Raw genomic sequence first — 14,574 nt, 5'->3', positions numbered from 1 at the left:
GTTGCCACGGACCTGACAGAGACATGAATATCTGGAGGTGCTTGGAGCGCCAACAGGGAGAGTAGATGCCTAGACACAGGCAGAGCCCAGCAGACATTGCCATGTGCCTCCCCATGAGACGCTAAGCAAGCCAGAGCCCAGAATTGTCTCCCAGAGGAACTAAGTGAAGGCCCACAGATGCTTAGAGAGGAACCCCCTGGCATCTGAAACTGGAAGCAATGAATCAGGAACAAGGATCAGCAGATATCAGCCACATGCCTTTCCAGATCAGCCTTCTTTGAGCCAAGGTATCTTTATATACCTTAGTTTGGACGTATTTGTAGCCTTAGAATTGTAAACTTATAACTTGTTAAATTATCTTTTTAAAAGCCACTTTAGGAAACTAATACAATTTCTAAGGAATATAGATGCAAAAATCCTAAGTAAAATTTTAACAAACCAAATCCAACAATCTATAAAAAGGATAAATATCCTGACAAAGTGGGGTTCATCCTAGGAATGTGTTCTAGTTTGCTAGCTGCCGGAATGCAACACACCAGAGACGGATTGGCTTTTAATAAAAGGGTATTTATTTTGTTGGTTCTTCAGAGGAAAGGCAGCTAACTTTCCACTGAGGTTCTTTCTTACGTGAGAAGGCCCAGGATGGTCTCTGCCGGCCTTCTCTCCAGGCTCCTGGGTTCCAACAACTTTCCCTGGGGTGACTTCTTTCTGCATCTCCAAAGGCCTGGGCTGAGTTGCAAGTGCTGAGATGAGGAATGCCGAGCTGCTTAGGCTGTGCTATGTTGCGCTCTCTCATTTAAGCATCAGCCAATTAAGTCAAACGTCATTCATTGCAGCAGGCACGCCTCCTAGCTGACTGCAGATGTAAATCAGCAACAGATGAGGTTCACCTACCATTGGCTCATGGCCACAGCAACTGAACTAGGTGCCTTCACCTGGCCAAGTTGACAACTGAATCTAACTACCACAGAATGCAAAACTGGTTTAATGTTTGAAAATTAATCAGTGTAATTAATCATATTAACAAAATAAGTGGAGAAAATATATCATTATTTCAGTAAATATAAAAAAAGTATTGGACTAAACAACACTCACTCCTGAAAAACTTTTTAGTTAATCTTTTTTTAATTTTTGTTTTTTTGCATGGGCAGGCACTGGGAATTGAACCCGGGTCTCCAGCATGGTAGGCGAGAACACTACCACTGAGCCACCATGACCCTTAGTTAATTTTTAATGCAATTGTCTTGATTATATATTATATATTCACATACCATATAATCATCCAAAGTGTAAAATGATTCACAGTATTGTCATTTAGCTGTGCATTCATGAAATCAATTTTTGAACACTTTGATTACTCCAAAAAATAAAAATAAAAATAAATGTAAAAAAGAAAGCCCAAAGCATCACATAACCCCCATCTACCCCTATTACTAATCTATTTTTTGCCTTTATTTTCTTACTCATTTGTCCATACACTTGAAAGAAGGAAGTTTCACTCACAAAGTTTTCTCAATCACAGGGTCACACCTTAAAAGCTATATAGTTATAGGATCAACTTCAAGAATCAAGGCTATTCAATTACAATTCAAAAGTTTCAGGCATTTCACTCTAGCTACTCCAATACACCAAAAACTGAAACATGATATTTTTATATACTGTATAACCTCCAGAGTGGCCTCCCGACTCTGAAATCTTTCAGCTACTGAAATTTTAATTTGTTGCATTTCTCTTCACACTTTTGGCCAAGAAACCTATCTCAGTCCCATGATGTCAAGGCTAGGCTTGTCCCCAGGAGCCATGTACCATGTTGCCAGGGAGATTTACATGCATGGTAATCATGCCCCACTTAGGAGGGAGGGCAGTGAGTTCACCTGCGGAGTTGGCTTAGAGAGGGAGGCCACGTCTGAGTGAAAAAAGAGGTTCTCTGGGGGTGACTGTTAGATATACTCATAAACAAGCTTAGCTACTCCTTTGCAGGAATGTTTCATAAGGGAAAGCCCTAAGACTGAGGGCCTGGCCAATTAACGTGGCATTCCCCAATACTTATGAGAATATCAGGTCTGAGGGCCTGGCCAATTAACTTGGCATTCCCCAATACTTATGAGAATATCAGGTCTTCAACAGGTGGGGAAGCTGAACATTTTCACCTATTTCCCCAGTCCCTCAAAGGGACTCTGAAAATACTTTTTTATCTTCTATGTGGATTACTCCGAAATTTTGGAGGACATCACAGCAACCTGTACCAACCAACAATATTTCACTCCCTATTAAAGGTTCCATGCAATTATGATCTTCAAATAAGCTCATACAATTTAAATGAGATATTGTGCTACCAAAAATACAAATTTTACTCCAAATAATTATTCCTTCCTTTGGCCTCACACAGAAGTTGAAGTTTTAATATACAGTAAATATCATCCTTTACCCTTTATCCTGATTTGTCCTAGTCCCAACCAGATGAGCTTCATTCATATCTCTAACTGAAGGATGATCACTTTTTCAGTGTTTTTAACAGTTTCCGTATGGGGTAATGCTGACTTTCATAGCTGCAGAATTCTAGCTCTAAGTCTCAGGTGTTACACAGATATCCAGAGTTCCAGGGAATGACCAGGCTATATGTAAAGAGCTTAGCACCTCAGAATGTAGAAATAATAGTCAGCACTCCAGAATGTATGTGACCACTGTAAGAGCTTTACAATGTAGGAATCTTAACAACAGTCCCTCCACTGATAACCCATGCTCTTGAATTCAATTACCCCTACATATAAGTGAGGCGTTATACTAATTGTCTTTTCATTTCTAGCTTATTTCACTCAACAAACTGTCCTCAAATTTGAGTCACCTAGTTACACGCCTCACAACTTCATTCCTTCTTGCAGCTACTCAATATTCTATTGTGCGAATACACCACAGTTTCCCTTCTGATCCATTGATGTACTCTTAGGCCACCCCCATCCATTACCACAGTGAACACAGCTGTCATAAATACAGTGTGCAAGTGTCCATTCATGTCCCCACTCTCAGTTCCTCCAAGTATACATGTAACAATGGAGTTGCAGGTTCCTACAGCAACCCTACACATAACCTCCTGTAGAGCCACCACACTGCCCTCCAGAGGGGCTGCACCTCTCAGCTTCCCTACCAACAGGGAATAGGTACATCTCTCTCTCCACATTTTCTCCAGCACTTGTGTCTCTCTGTCCATTTTTTTTTCTTTTTTGGCATGGGCAGGATCCGGGAATCAAACCCAGGTTTCTAGCATGGTAGGCAAGAATTCTGCCACTAAGCCCTCTCTGCTCATTTTTTTAATGCAATTTTATTGAGATACATTATATATTCACATACTTTATAATATCCTAATTGCACAATCAGTGTTTCACAGTGTCTTATACCTATGCATGTCATCACAATCGATTTTTGAACATTTTCATTACTTCAAAAAGACAAAAATAATAATAAAACTAAAAATAAAAGTGAAAAAGAACACCCAAAACATCCCATCCACACATAAAATTATTTTTTTGTCTTTTTTTCTTGTTCATCTCTCCATACACTGTATAAAAGAGTGTCAGTCAGAAGGTTTTCACAATCACATGGTCATATTATGAGTCAAAGGCCATAGATTCTTTTGCCCAATGCACTCAATAATCAATCAATTCCTGAGACACCAGGGTTTCAAAGAGAGAAGGAGTTTATTACTAGGTATGTAGTAGGAGAGCAGATAGCCTAGCAGCCCCAAATCTATCTCCTTGAGTTTAGGGGGTTCAAGGTTTTAGCAAAGGGAGGTGAAGTCATTTCTAAAATCAAGTTCAAAAACAGAAAAGGAGACAGTGTTATCATTATCATTTCAATAGAAGAACATAAGATGAAAGGAGGGAAGGCAGATCTATCATTTGAGTATTAAAGGTGTGAGCTGAAAGGAAGGGAGACAAGTTATCTTTCAATAGGAGAGTCTGGCTGATATGACTTACAAATGTCTGGGGCTGAAACTAGTTAATGGATGACTTCAAATTCATCCTTTGTCTTACAAGAAAGTGACTGGATAAAGGGAGTAACAGCTCATACAGTCTCAAAGGCACAAGCTAAGGGCTTTAACAATCATTTCAGATATCAGGGCAGCTGAATTATAATTTAGGGATTTCAGGTATTCCCCTCTGTCTACTCCAATAGACAAGAAAGAAGAAAAGAATATGAGTCAGTAATCAAAATCATCCCTGAAGTGGGTGCAAATGTAGTTCAGTGATAGAATTCTTGCCTGCCATGTGGGAGACCTGGGTTCAATTCCCAGTCCATACACTTCCCCAAACAAACAAACAAGCATACAAATGAACAAACAAAACTCAAAAATAATTCAACAAATGGTGCTGCAATAACAGGCTACTCATATGGAAAAAGAATGCAATGTGACCCCTACCATACAGCATACAAAAAAAAAAAAATCATCCCTGAAATCCTAATTTCTCGCTTACAGTCACACCTTAAAAGCTCTGTAGTTACTCAGTCATCTTCAGGAACAAAGGGTATTGGATTACATTTCGACAGTTTCAGGTATTTCCCTGTAGCTACCCCAGTACGACAATAACTGAAAGGGTATCTATATACTGCATAAGAATAAACTCCAGAATACCCCTGGGCTCTATTTGAAATCTCTCAGCCATTGAAACTTTATTTTGTTTCATTTCTCTTTGCTCTTTTGGTAAAAAAAGCTTTCTTACTCCCAAAATCCTAGGGCCAGGCTCACTCCCAGAAGTCATGTCCCATGCTGCCAGTGAGATGTACACATGTGGGAGTCATGTCCCACATAGGGGGGAAGGCAGTGAGCTCACCTGAGGAGTCACCTTAGAAAGAGAGGTCCCATATGTGCAAAAAACAGGTTCTGTGGGTGACCCTGGTGTATAATCATAAGTGTGTTTAGCTTCTCCTTTGCAGAAGAGCATGACCCAAGATGAGGGCAAGACCTGAGATCGAGGGCCTGTCCCATTAAAATAGCAGTCTCCAATGCATGTGAGAATATCAGGGTTTCCAAGGTTGGGAAATTTAATATTCCACCTTTTTCTCTAGTTCCTCAAGGAAACTTTGCAAATACTTTTTGAATCTTCTGCCCAAATGACTCTGGGATGTATTGGGGCATCACACTAACCTGTGCAAATCAACAAGATCTCACTCCTTATTCAAAACTCCAGATAATTATGGTGTCCAAAAGGCTGACCATACAAATGAGAGTAGATAATGTGCTACTGAAAATACAAATTATGTACCAAATAAATATCTTTTCCTTTGGTCTCACAAAATTTGAAGTTTTAAAATACAGTCAATATCATCCTTTATCATTTAGTCTGACTTTCCTTAGTCCTAACCAGATGAGCATCATTCATATTTCTAATTGAAGTCTGATCATGTTTTCGGTGTTTTGACCAGATGTTGTATGGGTAATGCTGACTTTCATTTCTGCGGAACTTTATGTCTGAGTCTCGAGTGTCACACAAATATTCAAAGTTCCACGAAGCAACCAGGTTGTACACAAAGAGCTCAGCATCTCAGAATTTAGAAATAACAGTTATAGCTCAGGAATATATGTGACTGCTGTAAGAACTTACAGTCTATGAACATTTACAATAGGCCTTCACCTGATAACTCTTGCTCTTGAGTTCATTTCTCAAAATTTGCACATTATAGTTAGTCTATATTAGTGAGGTGTAATAATGTTTGTCTTTTCATTTCTGGTTTTTTTCACTCAACATATTGTCCTTAAGATTCATTCACCAAAATGCATGCCTCAAGACAAGGAGATTTCCTTCCTGTAGATGCTCAATAGTTCATTGTACGTATACACCACAGTTCCCCCTTCCATTAGTCAGTGGATGTACCATTAGGTCACCTCCATCCGTGCAAATAATGAAACTGATGTCATAAACAACAGTGTACAAATGTCCTTTCGTGTCCCCACTCTCAGTTCCTCCAAGTATACACCTAACTATAGGGTTGCAGGATCATATGGCAACTCCAACCATAGCTTCTTGTGAAGACACCACATTGTCCTCCAGAGGGCTTGAACCTCTCTACTTTCATGCCAACAGTGAACAGACATCTCATTCTCCATATTTCCACAGCATTTGTATCTCTCTGTTCACTTTTAAACAGTTTTAATCATATGTCACACAATGCAAACTAAGTTAAAATTCAAGGGTTCTTTGTATAATCACATAGTCATGCCCTCACTACCACAATCTATATGAGGACGTTTCCATTTATTCCTAAAAAATATCCCATAACCCTCTACCATATCCCCCACTTACTGATTTTTAACTTTGGCATATCATCTGTTACATTCAATGGAATCATTTTACAATGTTACTGTTAATTATAGATCCTAGTATGCATTGATTATATTTTGCCCACATAACCTCTCATTTTCAACACTTTGCAATGTTGGCATTCATTTGTTCTACTTCATGCAAAAATATTCTTATATTTGCACACTTAATCCCCATCATTGTCCACTCTAGGCATCACTAAATTATACCATCCCAGTCTTTATCATCTCTCTAAACTTCTGGTGTCATACATGCCCTCAGCCTTCCTTCTTCAACCATACCTACACTCAGCTTTATTCAGGTACTTACAATGTCCTGCAACCATCAGATAATACTGTGTATACATTTCTGGTTTTTTTGCAATCAATCCTGTTGAATATTCTGTCCTCCTTCAGTATCAAATGCACATTCTTTACCCTTTTTCTGTCTCCTGATAAACTGTGTTCTCAAGTTTAACTCTCAAAGTTCACTCATTGATGTTAGTTCATATTAGTGAGACCATAGATTATTTGTCCTTTTGTTTCTGGCTAATTTCACTCAGCATAATGTCCTCAAGTTTTTTTCCAAAATGTTGCATGCATCCTGACTTTATTCTCCTACAGGTGTATAACATTCCATCATACGTATATACCACAATTTGTTTAGCCACTTCTCCATTGATGGACATTTGGACTGCTTGCATCTCTTGGCAATTGTGAACAATGCTGGTATAAACGTTTGTATGCAAATGTCCATTCATGATTTTGTCTTCAGTTCCTCCAAATATATACCTAGTAATGAGATTGCCAGATCATATGGCAATTCTATACTCAGCTTTCTGAAGAACCACCAAATTCCTTCTAGAGTGGTTACTCCATTCTACAGCCCCACCAACACTGAATACATTTTCCTCTTTCTACACACTCTCTCCAGCACTTGCAATTTTTTCCTTTTTTTTATAATGGTCATTCTAGTAGTTGTGAAAAATATCTCATTGTGGTTTTGATTTGCATTTCCCTAATAGCCAGTGAGACTGAGCATCTTTTCTTATGTTTTTGAGCCGTTTGTATATTCTCTTTAAAGAAGTGTCTGTCCATGTCTTTTGTCCATTTTTAATTGGGTTGTTTGTCTTTTTGTTGTTGAGTTATAGAATCTCTTTACATATTTTGGATATTAACCCTTATCTGATGTGTGGTTTCCAGATATTGTCTCCCATTGCGTAGGCTGCCTTTTTACTTTCCCAACAAAGTCTTTTGATTCACAAAAGGTGAATGAGGAGCTCCCATTCATCTATTTCTATTTACATTGCTCATGCTTTGGCTTTAAGGTGTAAGAAACCACCTCCTATAACAAACTCTTTAAGATATGTCCCTATATTTTCTTCTAGAACTTTTATGGTCTTAGCTCTAATGTTTAGGTCTTTGATCCATTTTGAGTTAGTATTTGTACAAGGTGTGTGATATGGGTTCTGTTTCTTTCTTTTTGGTATGGATATACAGTTCTCTAAGCACCATTTATTGACAAGGCTGCAGTGTTCCATTTGAGTTAATTTGACTTCCTTATCAAAGTTTAATTGTTCATAGATGAAAATGCCTATTTCTGAACATCCAATTTGATCCCATTGTTCAATATATTTATCTTTATGCCAGTACCATGCTGTTTTGACCATTGTAGCTTGGTAATATGCTTTAAAGTCATGTAGTGTGAGCCCTCCCACTTCATTCCTCTTTCTCAACATATTCTTAGCTATTTGTGGTACACTGTCCTTCCAAATATATTTGCTTATTGGCTTTTCTATTTCTGCAAAGTAAATTGTTGGGATTTTAGTTCATATTGCATTGAATCTATAAATCAATTTGGGTAGAATTGACATCTTAAGTGTATTTAGTTCTGCAATCCATGAACACAGATGTTCTTCCATTTATTTAGGCATTCTTTGATTTCTTTTGAGAATTTATTTTAGTTTTCTGCATTTAGATCTTTTGTGATCTCAGTTAAATTTATTCTAAATATTTGTTTTTGTTTGCTATTGTAAATGGAATTTTTTTTCTTGATTTCCTCTTTAGCTTGCTCATTACTAGTGTATAGAAACACTACTTATTTAGGGGTATTGATTCTGCATGCTGCCACTTTGCTGTACTCATTTATTAGTTCTAATAGATTTGCTGTAGATTTTTCAGGATATTTGGCATATACCATCATGTCATCTGTAAACGAAGTTTTATGTCATCATTTACAGTTTGGATGCTTTTATTTCTTTTTTTGCCTAGTTGTTCTACGTAGAACCTCCAGCACAATGTTGACTAACAATAGTGACAGTAGGCATCCTTGTCTTTTTTTCTGATCTTAGTGGGACAGTTTTAAGTCTTTTCCTATTGAGTATGATGTTATCTGTGTGTTTTATGCATATATTCCCTTTATGATATTGAGAAGTTCCCTTCTATTCCTATTCTTTGAATGGTTTTAATCAAGAAAGCATGTTGAATGTTGTCAAATGTTTTACTCCTTCAATTGAGATGATCATATGGTTTTTACACTTTGATTTATTGATGTGGTGTATTATATCAATTGATTTTCTTGAGTTGAACCAGCCTTACATACCTGGAATAAATCCTACTTGTTCATGGTGTATAATTCTTTTAACGTGTTGCTGGATTCAATTTGTGAGTATTTTATTCAGGATTTTTGCATCTATATTTGTTAAAGAGACTAGCATATAATTTTCTTTTCTTGTAGTATCTTTGTGTGCCTTTGGTATTAGGGTGATGTTGGCTTCATAGAATGAGTTAGGTAGATTTCTGTCCCCTTCAATTTTTTGAGAAATTTGAGGAGGATTTGTACTAACTCTTTCTTGAATGCTTGGTAGAATTCACATATGAAGCCATCTGGTCCTGGGCTTTTCTTTTGTGAGCTTCTTGATGACTGATTCAATCATTTTACTTATGATTGGCTTGTGGAGGTTGTCTATTTCTTCTTGAGTCAATATTGATTGTTCTTGCTTTTCTAGGAAGTTGTCCATTTCATCTACATTGTCTATCTTATTACCTTACTCATGGTATCCTTTCATTATGTCCTTTATTTCTGCGGGGTCAGTAGTTATGTCCCCCCTCTCATTTCAGAATTTATTTATTTGCAACTTCTCTCTTTTTTTTTGTCAGCCTAGCTAAAATTCCACCATTTTTACTGATTTTCTCCAAGAACCAACTTTTAATTTTGTTTGCTCTCTCTATTGTTTTATTTTATTTCTGCTTTAATCTTTGTCATTTCTTTCCTTCTGTTATCTATTAGGTTAGTTCACTGTTCTTTCTCTACTTCCTCCAGGTGAGCCATTAAATCCTCTATTTTTGCTCTTTCTTCATTTTTAATATAGGCATTTAAGGCAATAAATTACCCTGTCAACACTTCCTTTATTGCATCCTGTAAGTTTTGATATGTTGTGTTTTCATTTGCATTTGCATTGAGATATTAACTGATTTCTCTTGTAATTTCTTCCTTGCCTTAGTGGTTAAGAGAGTGTTGTTTAGTGTCAATATATTTGTGAATTTTCCTTCCTTCTGCCAGTTGCTTATTTTCAACTTCATTTAATTATGATCTGAGGAAGAGTTTTCCATAATTTCAATATTTTGAAATTTATTGAGACTAGCTTTGTGACCCAACACATGGTATAACCTGGAGAATGATCCATGAGCACTTGAGAAAAATATGTATCCAGATACTGTGGGGTGTAATGTTCTATAAATGTGTTATGTTCAGTTCATTTATCATATTATTGAGAATCTCTGTTTCCTTATTGATCTTCTGTTTAGATGTTCTATCCATTGGTCATAGTGGTGTATTGAAGTCTCCAACTACTATTGTGGATGTATCTACTTCTTCCTTCATCAGCATGTGCCTCATGCATTTGGGGGCACTCTGGCTCAGTGCGTAAACATAAAAGGTTATTATGTATTCTTTTTAAGCATATAAGTTATTATGTATGCTTTTTATTTGTTTATTTTGTTGTGAAAATAACATACACACAAAAAAACAATAAATTTCAAATCACACCTCAACAATTAGTTATAGAACAGATTTCAGAGTTTGGTATGGGTCACAGTTCCACAATTTTAAGTTTTTCCTTCTAGGGACTCCAAGACATTGGAGAATAAAGGAAATACCAATACAATGACTCAGCAGTCATACTCATTTATTAAATCGTATCTTCTCTGTTATAACTCCTCCTTCTTCTTTGATCCTCCCAATCTGAAAGGTTATTTAAGCTATGCCCATTTTAATGTTTTCATGTTGGAAAGGGGTGTAGAAAATATGGAATGGGGGGAATGGGACTGCTTGATGTTCTGGGAGAGGCTGGCCCCTCTGTGTTTCAGAACTTATCTGGCCTAGGAATCCATCTGAAAGTTATATGTTTTTAAAAAGTGACATTGTGCCTGAAACTTCTGGAGAATCTCAGATAGAACCCTAGATGTTCCCTAGATGGTTTTGGTTGGGGTTAGGCAAACTATGGTAATTAACAATATCTAGCTGAAACTTGCATAAGAGTAGCCTCCAGAATAGCCTCTTGATTCTATTTGAAAATTTTCAGCCACTGATACCTTATTTTGTTCATTTCTTTTCCCCACTTTGGTCAGGAAGGCATTGTCAGTCCCACAGGGTGATCCACTCTTACTACTAATCTTAGTTTTCCTGCTAATAACAGCTATAAATTGATTATAGCTTCCTTCTAATACTCATGTGATGTTTCTCTGCCACCACTTTGACTCACTGATATTTTTGTGGGGGGGGGGGGAGTGCATGGTCTAGGAATCGAACCCAGGTCTCTCACATGGAAGGTGAGCATTCTACCACTGAACCACCTGTGCACCCTTGACTCATTGACTTTGACCTTTTACATGTTAGTGTGGCCTAAACCTTAATTCTCACTGGATCTAAGACCTCAATAGTTCTATTTTTTTCTGATTTGACATAGTTCCGCCGCAAACCTATTTGAACATGGAAGTATCAACAAGCCTCTTAGTAAATCCCCAGTGCTCCAGATATAGTACTTTTCACTCCTATTTTATAGTAGCAATATCTTCATGGTAATTGAGAGCAACCATCTTGGTCAGCAAACTCCATTCTTTATCTGCTCACTTAGTAGCATGAGGTACCCCAAATTATAAGTAGTGTGGTCCCATCTTTCAATTTAGTATAATCATGATTATATTCCCTGAAGGAAGCAGAACTCCCTTAGGTAGTAAGATCTCAAATCCCCTTAAACCAAGGTCACAGGGACAAGATAAAAAATTTATAATGGATTATTAGATGTAATAATGAGGGGGACATCCTCACTTCCTTCCCTTATGTCCTGAGACCCTGTAAGTCTGAAGATGGGGGAAATAGCAATAGATATTATCTGCTGACTTAAGGCATATATTTATTGCATTTCATAAAATATCATCCTATCCTCAGAGGTTATTTCAGCTGGACTGGAACTGAGCCCTCAATAAGTCATTCCTCCATTCTATCTTTTGGATGATGGAGTGAATGACCAGTGAATTCTTTGGGTAGATGCCCACTGCCACACTTTTTTCATTATAAAATAAGTGTTTTTTTTCCAGATTTAATATTGTATGAAATTCCATGGCAATGAATAAGGAATTTTTAAGTCTACAAACTGTACTGATAGCCAAAGGTTTGTGGTCAAGGAAGACAAATTATTATCTGGTATATGTATCAATTTCCATGAAGACAAATCACTCACCCTACAAGAGAGACTCAACCTGCCACCAGATGCCTGGCTTTTCTTCCTAGGATATGGTGCCATGATGTGGATCAACATTTGCCTCAGCTCATGTCTGATTGGCAACTGAGTAGTGGTGATAGCAAGATTAGCCTTGGTGAGAAGATGACTTGGTCTTGACCAAAGCATAGCCTCCTTCCCTGCTTCCATTGACATTTTGTACAAGGGCCCATTGGGCAAGTTTCAGAGAGCAGGGGAAAAGAGGCTGGATGATATCCACAGGTAACATCATCCTGTTTACTTGATTATTGACAACCTAATCTGTAGTGCATGCTTTTTGGTGGGTATCTGAGTGGAATATAAGTATATTTACAAATTTTTCCAATTCAGAGATGTTCATTGATTTAACTTTTCCCAGTTAAGAGACCTCCATTTTTTAACGTATATTTTTTACTTAGAGCAGTTGTAGATTTACAGAAAAATCATACAGATAGTATGGACTTCCCATATATCACTCCTGACCCCATACACATGGTTTTCCCTATTATTAATGTTTCACGTTAGTGGGGCACCTTTGTTACAATTGATGAAACAATACTATTATAATTATACTATTAACTGTAAGCAGTAGTTTATATTAGGGTTCTTACTTTTTATTGTATATCTATGATTTTTTACGTGTATTTTTTACACTTGGACTCTCGTATGAGAGAGAAATATAATTATATCATGCTTAAGCCTCTATTATTTTGGCATATGTTATAGGAGTTGAATATTCTTCCTAAACAATACAATTCTTCCCTACACTCCAGACCTCTGCTTCTTTGCAAACCTCTGAGGGTTTGATATTTGAAAAGGACATTTGCCCTTAGTGTCAATAGGACCTATGTTTCGAGTTTTTTTTAATCTGATGATGGTTATGGATTACATTTATCTTTTAAAAAAATTTTAAATAAAACCAATCAACATACAATATGAACATTCTTTTTTTCATCACATAGTTGTATATCATTATCATGATCATTTCTTAGAACATTTGCATCAACTCAGAAAAAGAAATAAAAAGAAAACAGAAAAAAAATTCATACATACCATGCCCCTTACCCCTCCCTTTCATTGATCACTAGCATTTCAATCTACTAAATTTACTTTAACATTTGTTCTCCCTATTATTTATTTATTTTTAACCCATATGTTTTATTCATCTGTCCATAAAGTAGATAAAAGAAGCATCAGACACAAAGTTTTCACAATCACACAGTCACATTGTGAAAGCTATATCATTATGCAATCATCTCCAAGAAACATGGCTACTGGAACACAACTCTACATTTCCAGGCACTTCCCTCTAGCCTTTCTGTTATGCCTTAAATAAAAAAGGTGATCTCTATTTAATGCATGAGAATAACCTCCAGAATAACCTCTCAACTCTGTTTGGAATCTCTCAGCCATTGACACTTTATGTTCTCTGTCTCATTTCTCTCTTCCCCCTTTCGGTCGAGAAGATTTTCTCAATCCCTTGATGCTGAGTCCCAGCTCATTCGAGGCTTTCTTTCCCATGTTTCCAGGAAGGTCTACAACCCTGGGAGTCATGTCCCACATAGAGAGGGAGAAGGCAGTGAGTTCACTTACCGTGTTGGCTGAGAGAGAGGGGCCACATCTGAGCAACAAAAGAGGTTCTCTTGTGGGTGACTCTTAAGCCTAATTTTTTTTTTTAAATATGGAACGCTTCATGAATTTGCGTGTTATCCTTGCACAGGGGCCATGCTAATCTTCTCTGTATCATTCCAATTTTAGTATATGTGCTGCCGAAGCGAGCACTTAAGCCTAATTTTAAGTGGGCTTAGCCTTTCCATTGTGAGGTCAAGTTTCATATGAACAAACCCCAAGATTGGGTCAAGTTTCATATGAACAAAGCCTACTGCTTTGGTTGTCCCCACTGCTTGTCGAGAATATCAAGAATTCTCCACTTGGGGAAGTTGAATTTTCACCTTTCTCACCATTCCCCCAAGGGGACTTTGCAAATACTTTTTTATTCACTGTTCAAATCATTCTGGAATTTATCAAGGTATCATTCTGGACAAACCTACAAAATCTCATGTCCTACTCAAAGTTCCATGTACTTATGGTGTTTGGTTAAGCTGTCCACATAAGTTATATTAGGAAATGCACTAGTCAAAATATAAATTTTGTACCAAATAAATATTTTTTGGTTTAGTCTCAAGCATAAGTTAAAGTTTTAATATATTAATTACCATCTATTTTCAACACCCAGTATTATTGACATTCCTTTGTTCTTCCTCACGCAAAATATTTTTAAATTTGTACATTTAGTCACTATCGTTATACACTCTAGGCATTCTTAGATTATACCACCTCAGTCTTTATCATATATCTTTCCTTCTGATTTCATTTGGGCCTCCAGTCCTCCTCCCTCTATCATTCTCACATTCAACTTCATTCAGTGTTCTAACATTATTGTATTACAGTTAGGTAGTTAGGTAGTATTGTGCTATCCATTTCTGAATTTTTGCAATCAGTCCCATTGCACAATCTGTA

General features: G+C 37.0%; 1 non-coding gene across 1 annotated transcript; it reads right to left on the bottom strand.

The window, feature by feature from the left end:
• Window positions 1-13,729: 13,729 nt before the first annotated feature.
• LOC143672233 (U6 spliceosomal RNA) lies at window positions 13,730-13,836 on the bottom strand. Its single transcript, XR_013169702.1, has one exon. It is a non-coding gene; the product is annotated as a U6 spliceosomal RNA (small nuclear RNA).
• Window positions 13,837-14,574: the final 738 nt, after the last annotated feature.

This window comes from Tamandua tetradactyla, chromosome X, assembly GCF_023851605.1.
Source record: "Tamandua tetradactyla isolate mTamTet1 chromosome X, mTamTet1.pri, whole genome shotgun sequence".
Classification (NCBI taxonomy): Eukaryota; Metazoa; Chordata; class Mammalia; order Pilosa; family Myrmecophagidae; genus Tamandua; species Tamandua tetradactyla.
The sequence above is the reverse complement of the archived record's forward strand: the minus strand, read 5'-3'. Positions and strand labels throughout refer to the sequence as shown.